Source organism: Arachis hypogaea, chromosome 15 (assembly GCF_003086295.3).
Source record: "Arachis hypogaea cultivar Tifrunner chromosome 15, arahy.Tifrunner.gnm2.J5K5, whole genome shotgun sequence".
NCBI lineage: Eukaryota > Viridiplantae > Streptophyta > Magnoliopsida > Fabales > Fabaceae > Arachis > Arachis hypogaea.
This window is the reverse complement of record NC_092050.1, coordinates 68,209,327-68,217,799: the sequence shown is the minus strand read 5'-3', so window position 1 is coordinate 68,217,799 and position 8,473 is coordinate 68,209,327. Positions and strand designations below refer to the sequence as shown.

At 39.2% G+C, this 8,473-nt stretch overlaps 1 non-coding gene across 1 annotated transcript; it reads left to right on the top strand.

The window, feature by feature from the left end:
- The first annotated feature begins 7,748 nt into the window (after nt 1–7,748).
- LOC112752362 (small nucleolar RNA R71) lies at nt 7,749–7,856 on the top strand. Its single transcript, XR_003176802.1, has one exon. It is a non-coding gene; the product is annotated as a small nucleolar RNA R71 (small nucleolar RNA).
- Nucleotides 7,857–8,473: the final 617 nt, after the last annotated feature.

Below are 8,473 nucleotides of genomic sequence, written 5' to 3'. Positions count from 1 at the left end.
CATTCTAAGTTTGGTGTTGCCTTGCAACAAATTGTTTTCAATCTTTTTGGATGATTGCATCAAATCAAAAATGAAAGTGTCACACTAAGATTCTAAGTTTGGTGTGCCACTTATTTTTTATGCAATGTATTGTGCACACCTTCTTATCTATGCAATTAAAATGTCTCTGTCCTTTGTGCCTTGATTTTTATCTTTAATTTTGCTTGCTTAAAATACATATGCTACTAATATTTTATTGTGTAAGACATTCATGATCCATCTTAGCCCCATAGCTATTGTTCTAATTGTTGCTTGAGGATGAGCAAGCATTCTGAGTTTGGCAAGGGAAAGGAGGAGAATGGGAGAAAAATGACAACAATAGAGAAGATGAACTACAAGGTTGTAAAGTTCCTTTTCCTCTCATTTGTTTCAAGCACTATAAACTGCATGATTGTCTTTACCTTCTCTGTATGCATGTGTGTATGAAAAGGCATAGTTTGATTTCTAAATTGCAACATGGTGCTGTGTCATTATGATTACCAACTTGAGTTTTGTGAATTCAAAAGCAATAAAGTATCATGATCATAAACAAACAAGGAATTAAAGAAGAATTTAGCATGTGCATAAAAGTATTGGAAAGCTAGTATGTTTGATTGTTGCTTAATTACATTAGATTTTATTTAATTGAAGTTTTCATCTAGCACATTTTGTGAAATCTTTTAAAATCATGAAAATCTTGAAGAAGCAAATGCAAAATAAAGCAAGAAAAGAAAAAGGGAAAGAATGAGAAAGCTGAAGGCTCTGAGTACCAATGACAATTATATTGTTAAGTACTTGTGGTGTTTATGTATCAAGCCAAATGCTTGAAAACAAAACACTTAGAAGTCAAGGCTAGGCTCAAGTGCAAAAGCACTCCCTCAAAGCTCAAGGTTCTGAGCATCAATGATTAGAGAGTAAAGAAAAGAAACAAATGAGCTTAATGAAGTCCTCTAATTCAAATGCTTGTGGTGCTTATGTATCAAGTGGTAATACTTGAAAACAAAGCATTTAGAAGTCGTAGCTTTGTTATCAACTCATGGGGCAAAGCACCCAAAAGGAGAAGCTAATAAGAAAATCAAAAGCTTGTTTCAAGGAAAAAAATATAAGAAAAAAATTTCATAAATTGAGCTAGATAGAAGCATCAATCATTTACATTTCTTTTGTGATTGTAGCATGCTTAGAAAACTAGCTTACCATGAACATTGAGTTGCTATTCTTCTTACCTTGGATTGTCAATCTCTATTGTATGATTCTTTTCTTGCTTGGGGACAAGCAAGCTTTAAGTTTGGTGTTGTGATGACAGGTCATCTTAGCCTAGTTTCACTAGCCTTTTTCCTTTGTTTTCAATAGGTTTTATGCACTTTCTTGAGCCATAAGTAAGCCATTTGGGTAGAATTTCATGTTTTCCTTAGATTCAATCAACCATGGATAAATTGATGTATTTTCATGAGTTTTTGTACCATAATCACTTGAATTTCAAGAAGAAGAAGAACTCTCATGATTATAGCACAGCTTTGGGATTGGATCCTCTCCAGTGGAAAAAAAATTGGATGGTATCCAGTGGAAGATCTCACCCTTCATTGCATTCTCTCTCTTATTTATTTCTGGTCCCACTTGTAGAATTAAAGGTAGGAGATTACACTTTATTCTCTCCAGTGACAAAAAAAATGGAGAGGATCCATTTCCCACAGCTTTGATGCAATTGTTGATTGATGATAGGTGAAAAGAGGTTTGGAAGAAGGTTGAAGAAAAAGGGAATGGCAAAAAGCAAAGGAACTCACGTTTGAGCTCAAGTTTGCCTCAAACTTGGACTCAAACGTGAGGAAGAGCACAATTTCACCCTGGATGCATGCCAAGTTTGCGCCAACATTTGCCTCAAACTCGAGGTGAAACGTTGCTCCTCACAGCCTGAAGGGGTATACTTCCAACAAAAATAACTTGAGCTACAGAGCTCCAAATCAAGTGATTCAAAAAGCAATGGAAAGTAGGAATCGAGAGCTTTCCAAGCATATATGGCACTGCATGGTGGACACTAAAATTGAGGGAGAAAACTGCCCCGAAATGTGCATAAACGAACATGGTGTCAACCTGCAGTGAGGCCAACTGACCTCTGCACCTTCGATGGAGTATAACTCGAGCTATGAAGCTCCAAACTATGCGCTCCCAATGGCATTGGAAAGTAGACATTCAGGGCTTTCCAACAATATATAATAGTATGGGGTGGACAATGCGTTTGAGCCTCCAGAATCTGGCGTTTTCGACCACGTTTGAGGCAAACGTCGCCTCAAACGTTGCACACCAAAGCCAACGACCCTGTCCTCTTCAAAGGAGCATACCTTGAGTTGTAGATGTCCAATTGAGGTGATTTCAGTTGGGTTAGAAAGCTGACATTCAGAGCTTTCTAACCATATATAATAGTTTATAGTGGGCATGAAATTGGCAATGTTGATAAGCGGACAAAGTTGCATCCCAAGACTTGATGTGCAACAAGTGTCAACGTTTGCATCCAAGTTGGGCCTCAAACTTGGACTCAAACGCCAATGACAGCAAAATGGCCGTTCTGCATAAATCCTTCACGAAGATGTTTGAGTCAACGTTTGCCTCAAACGTTGACTCAAATGTGAAGCACTAACAGTCCAAATTGCAAACGGATTTCTTCCCAAGTCCAAGAGCAACCATCTGGATCCCTCTTCAACCCAATTCCACTCCAAAGCAAACAAAGCCCACATGACTCAAAGGCAAACAGAGAAGTTAGATTAGGAATTTCATTTTTGTAAATATTATTTTCATTTTTCATTTTCATTTTATAAAAGCCTATATAAAGGCATTAGTTTCATTTCACTGAGGAGGTTGGCTCTAATAGAGAGCATAAAAGGCTGGCTCCAATAGGGAGTTTTGCACTCTTTAGTTTTCATTTTGCTCTCTCTTTTAATTCTCATTTCTGTTTTGAATCTTGGGTGAAGAATTGAAGAACTTCTGTTTCAATCTTACCTTGAGATCTTTTGTTTGCTTTCTACATAATTCTAGAATTTAAATTTCAATTCTGTTTACTGCTTCCAACTCTCTTTTCTTCTGCAATTTACTTTTTCATTTTCAATTTGCAATTGTTCTTGTTGGATCAAGGAAGGATTTGAGATCTAGACTTGTTTTCTAGTCTCTTCCAACCTTTGAGATCTTCAACCTTCTTTTAAATTGCTACAAATTAAGCATCAGTCTTTTTGTTTTCATCTTTCAAGCATTTTTACCTTTCTGTTTGAAATCTATTGCCATTTAATTCATCTTTAGTTCATCTGTTTGTTGCAATTTAATTCTCCTTGTTTAAATTCTACAATCCTAGCTCCCAATCCCTTTTATAATTCAATCAATTTACATTTCTTACACTTTAAGATTCAGTCATTTACATTTATTGTCATTTAAGCTTCTGCAATTTACTTTTCTTTTTCTTTAAGTTTCTGCACATTTACTTCCTGCAACTTTAAATTTCCTGTCATTTAAAATTCTGTTGGTCATTTTACACCTCAAATCATCAATGTTAGCATGACTAAACTAATCACCCACTAAAGTTGCTTGATCCATCAATCCCTGTGGGATCGACCTCACTCTAAGTGAGTTTTACTACTTGATGCGACCCCGTACACTTGCCGGTTAGATTTGTATGTTTGGAATTCGTTTTCCAAATTTTACACATCAAACAACAAATTCAAAAGACATATGCACTGTTCAAGCATTCATTCAGAAAACAAAAAGTATTGTCACCATATCAAAATAATTAAACTAGTTTCAAGGATGAATTCGAAATCATGTACTTCTTGTTCTTTTGTGATTAAAAGCATTTTTCATTTAAGAGAGGTGATGGATTCATAGGACATTCATAGCTTTAAGACATAGACACTTAAACACTAATGATCATATAGTAAAGACACAAACATAAATAAAACATAAGGCTCAAGAACCGAAAAACAGGAAAATAAGAACAAGGAGATTAAGGAATGGGTCCACCTTAGTGAGGGTGGCGTCTTCCTCTTCTTGAAGAACCAATGGTGCTCTTGAGCTCCTCTATGTCTCTTCCTTGTCTTTGTTGCTCCTCCCTCATAACTCTTTGATCTTCTCTAATCTCATGGAGAATGATGGAGTGCTCTTGGTGTTCCATCCTTAGTTGTCCCATGTTGGAACTTAATTCTCCTAGGGAGGTGTTAATTTGCTCCCAATAGTTTTATGGAGGGAAGTGCATCCCTTGAGGCATCTCAGAGATTTCATGGTGAGGAATTTCCTCATGCTCTTGTTGAGGTCCATGATCTCTTGTTTGCTCCATCCTTTTCTTAGTGATGGGCTTGTCCTCATCAATGAGGATATCTCCCTCTATGTCATTTCCAGCCGAATTACAGAGGTGGCAAATAAGGTGAGGAAAGGCTAACCTTGCCAAAGTGGAGGACTTGTCAGCCACCTTGTAGAATTCTTGAGGTATAATCTCATGAACTTCCACTTCCTCCCCAATCATGATACTATGTATCATGATGGCCCGGTCTACAGTAACTTTAGACTGGTTACTAGTAGGAATAATTGAGCATTGGATGAACTCCAACCATCCTCTAGCTACAGGCTTAAGGTCCGGTCTTCTCAATTGAACCGGCTTGCCTCTTGAGTCAACTTTCCATTGAGCTCCTTCCACACATATGTCCATGAGGACTTGGTCCAACCTTTGATCAAAGTTGACCCTTCTAGTGTAGGAGCGTGCGTTTTCTTGCATCATTGGCAAGTTGAACACCAACCTTACATTTTCCGGACTGAAATCTAAGTATTTCCCCCGAACCATTGTAAGCCAGTTCTTTGAGTTTGGGTTTATACTTTGATCATGGTTCCTAGTGATCCATGCGTTTGCATAGAACTCTTGAACCATTAAGATTCTGACTTGTTGAATAGGATTAGAGAGAACTTCCCATCCTATTCTTCTAATCTCTTATCGGATCTCCGGATACTCGCTCTTTTTGAGATTAAAAGGGACCTCAGGGATCACCTTCTTCTTGGCCACAACTTCATAGAAGTGATCTTGATGGACCTTTGAGATGAATCTCTCCATCTCCCATGACTCAGAGGTGGAAGCAATTGCCTTCTCTTTCCTCTTTCTTGAGGTTTCTCTGGCCTTAGGTGCCATTGATGGTTATGGAAAAACAAAAAGCAATGCTTTTACCACACCAAACTTAAAAGGTTTGCTCGTCCTCGAGCAAAAGAATAAAAAAAGTAGTAGTAGAAGAAGAAAATCGAGGAGATAGAGTGAGAGAGTATATTTGGCCAAGGGGAAGAAGTAGTGGTTGTGATGTGTAAAAATGGAGTAGTGTTAAGGGGTTTATATAGGGGTAGGGGAAGGTTAGGTTTCGGCCATTAGGGTTGGGTTTGGGAGGGAAAGGAATTTGAATTTCGAGGTACGTGGGGTTTATGGGGAAGAGGTAATAAGGTGATTGGTGAAGGGTATTTGGGGAAGAGGTAATAAGGTGATTGGTGAAGGGTATTTGGGGAAGAGTGTTATGAGAAGGTGTGAAGAGGAGAGAAGAAGAGGTATGGTAGGTGGGGATCATGTGGGGTCCACAGATCCTGAGGGGTCAAGGACTTAGCATCCCTGCTCCAAGTAGGCGTGCAAAACGCCCTTAGAATGCATGTCTGGCGTTAAACGCCAGCTTGCTGCTTGTTTTTGGCATTTAATGCCAGCTTTTCTCCCATTCTTGGCGTTAAACGCCAATTCCATGCTCTGTTCTGGCGTTAAACGCCAGTCTGGTGCTTGTTTCTGGCGTTTAATGCCAGCTTGATGCTTCTTTCTGGCGTTAAACGCCAGTTTGAAGCTTCTTACTGGCGTTTAAACGCCAGTAAGCTCTTCCTCCAGGGTGAGCTATTTTTAATGCTGTTTTACATTCTGTTTTTTATTTTTCAGTAGTTTTTGTGACTTCACATGATCATCAACCTAAAGAAAACATAAAATAGCAATGGAAAATAAATAGATATAATTAAATAACATTGGGTTGCCTCCCAACAAGCTCTTCTTTAATATCAATAGCTTGACAGTGAGCTCTCATGGAGCCTCACAGAAAATCAGAGCAATGTTGGGGCCTCTTAACACCAAACTTAGAGTTTGGTTGTGGCTTCCCAACAACAAACTTAGAGTTTGAATGTGGGGGTTTTGTTTGACTCTGTATTGAAAGAAGCTTTTCATGCTTCCTCTCCATGGTTATAGAAGGAGAACCTTGAGTCTTAAATACAAGGTAGCCCTTATTCAACTGAAGGACCAACTCTCCTCTGTCAACATCAATCACAGCTTTTGCTGTGGCTAGGAAGGGTCTGCCAAGGATGATGGATTCATCCTCATCCTTCCCAGTGTCTAAGATTATGAAATCAGCAGGGATGTAAAGGCCTTCAACCTTTACTAACACGTCCTCTACTAGTCCATAAGCCTGTTTCATTGATTTGTCTGCCATCTCTAATAAGATTCTTGCAGCTTGTACCTCAAAGATTTCCAGTTTCTCCATTATAGAGAGTGGCATGAGGTTTATCCCTGACCCAAGATCACACAGAGCTTTCTCAAAGGTCATGGTGCCTATGGTACAAGGTATAAAAAACTTTCCGGGATTCGGTTTCTTCTGAGGCAATGTCTGCCTCATTAGTGCACTCAGTTCATTGGTGAGCAAGGGGGGTTCATCCTCCCAAGTCTCATTACCAAATAAACTGGCATTCAATTTTATGATTGCTCCTAGATACTTAGCAACTTGCTCTACAATGCTGTCTTCATCCTCTTTAGAGGAAGAGTATTCATCAGAGCTCATGAATGGCAGAAGAAGGTCTAATGGAATCTCTAGGGTCTCTGTATGAGCCTCAGATTCCTTTGGTTCCTCAAAAGGGAACTCCTTTCTGTCCAGAGGACGTCCCAAGAGGTCTTCCTCATTGGGATTCACGTCCTCCTCCTCCTCTGGGCATTCGGCCACACCAAGTAAGGTTATGGCCTTGAACTCTCTCTTAGGATTTTCTTTTGTATTGCTTGGGAGAGTACTGGGAGGAGTTTCAGTAATCTTCTTACTCAATTGACCCACCTGTGCCTCCAAATTTCTAATGGAGGACCTTGTTTCATTCATGAAACTTAGTGTGGTCTTGGATAGATCAGAGACTATAGTTGCCAGGCCAGAATGGCTCTGTTCAGAATTCTCTGTCTGTTGCTGAGAAGATGATGGAAAAGGCTTGCTATTGCTAAACCTATTTCTTCCACCATTATTATTGAAGCCTTGTTGAGGCTTCTATTGATCCTTTCATGAGAGATTATGATGATTTCTCCATGAAGGATTATAGGTGTTTCCATAGGGTTCTCCCATGTAATTCACCTCTGCTATTACAGGGTTCTCAGGATCATAAGCTTCTTCTTCAGAAGATGCCTCTTTAGTACTGTTGGATGCAACTTGCAATCCATTCAGACTCTGAGAAATCATATTGACTTGCTGAGTCAATATTTTGTTCTGAGCCAATATGGCATTCAGAGTATCAATTTCAAGAACTCCCTTCTTCTGAGGCATCCCATTGTTCACAGGATTCCTCTCAGAGGTGTACATGAACTGGTTATTTGCAACCATTTCAACGAGTTCCTGAGCTTCTGCAGGGGTTTTCACGTGAAGAGATCCTCCTGCAGAATGGTCCAATGACATTTTTGACAACTCAGATAGACCATCATAGAATATACTTATGATGCTCCATTCTGAAAGCATGTTAGTAGGACACCTTTTAATCAGTTGCTTATATCTTTCCCAAGCTTCATAGAGGGATTCTCCTTCCTTCTGTCTGAAGGTTTAGATTTCCACTCTAAGCTTGCTCATCTTTTGAGGTGGAAAGAATTTGGCCAGGAAAGCACTGACCAGCTTATCCCAAGAGTTCAGGCTATCCTTAGGTTGTGAATCCAACCATGTTCTAGCTCTGTCTCTTACAGCAAAAGGGAAAAGCATAAGCCTGTAGACCTCGGGATCAACTCCATTGGTCTTGACAGTGTCACAGATTTGCAGGAATTTAGCTAAAAACTGATGAGGATCTTCCATTGGAAGTCCATGAAACTTGCAATTCTGTTGCATTAGAGAAACCAATTGAGGTTTAAGCTCAAAATTGTTTGCTCCAATTACAGGAAGTGAGATGCTTCTTCCATAGAAGTTAGAAGAAGGTGCAATAAAGTCACCAAGCATCTTCCTTGCATCTCCACCATTGTTATTATGTTCGGCCATGTCTCCTTCTTTTTCAAAAATTTCTGTCAGGTCCTCTCCAGAGGGTTGTGCTTTAGCTTCTCTTAGTTTCCTCTTCAGAGTCCTTTCAGGTTCAGGATCAGCTTCAACAAAAATGTTCTTATCCTTGTTCCTGCTCATATGAAAAAGAAGAGAACAGAAAAGAAAATATGGAATCCTCTATGTCACAGTATAGAGATTCCTTTTTGTGAGTAGAA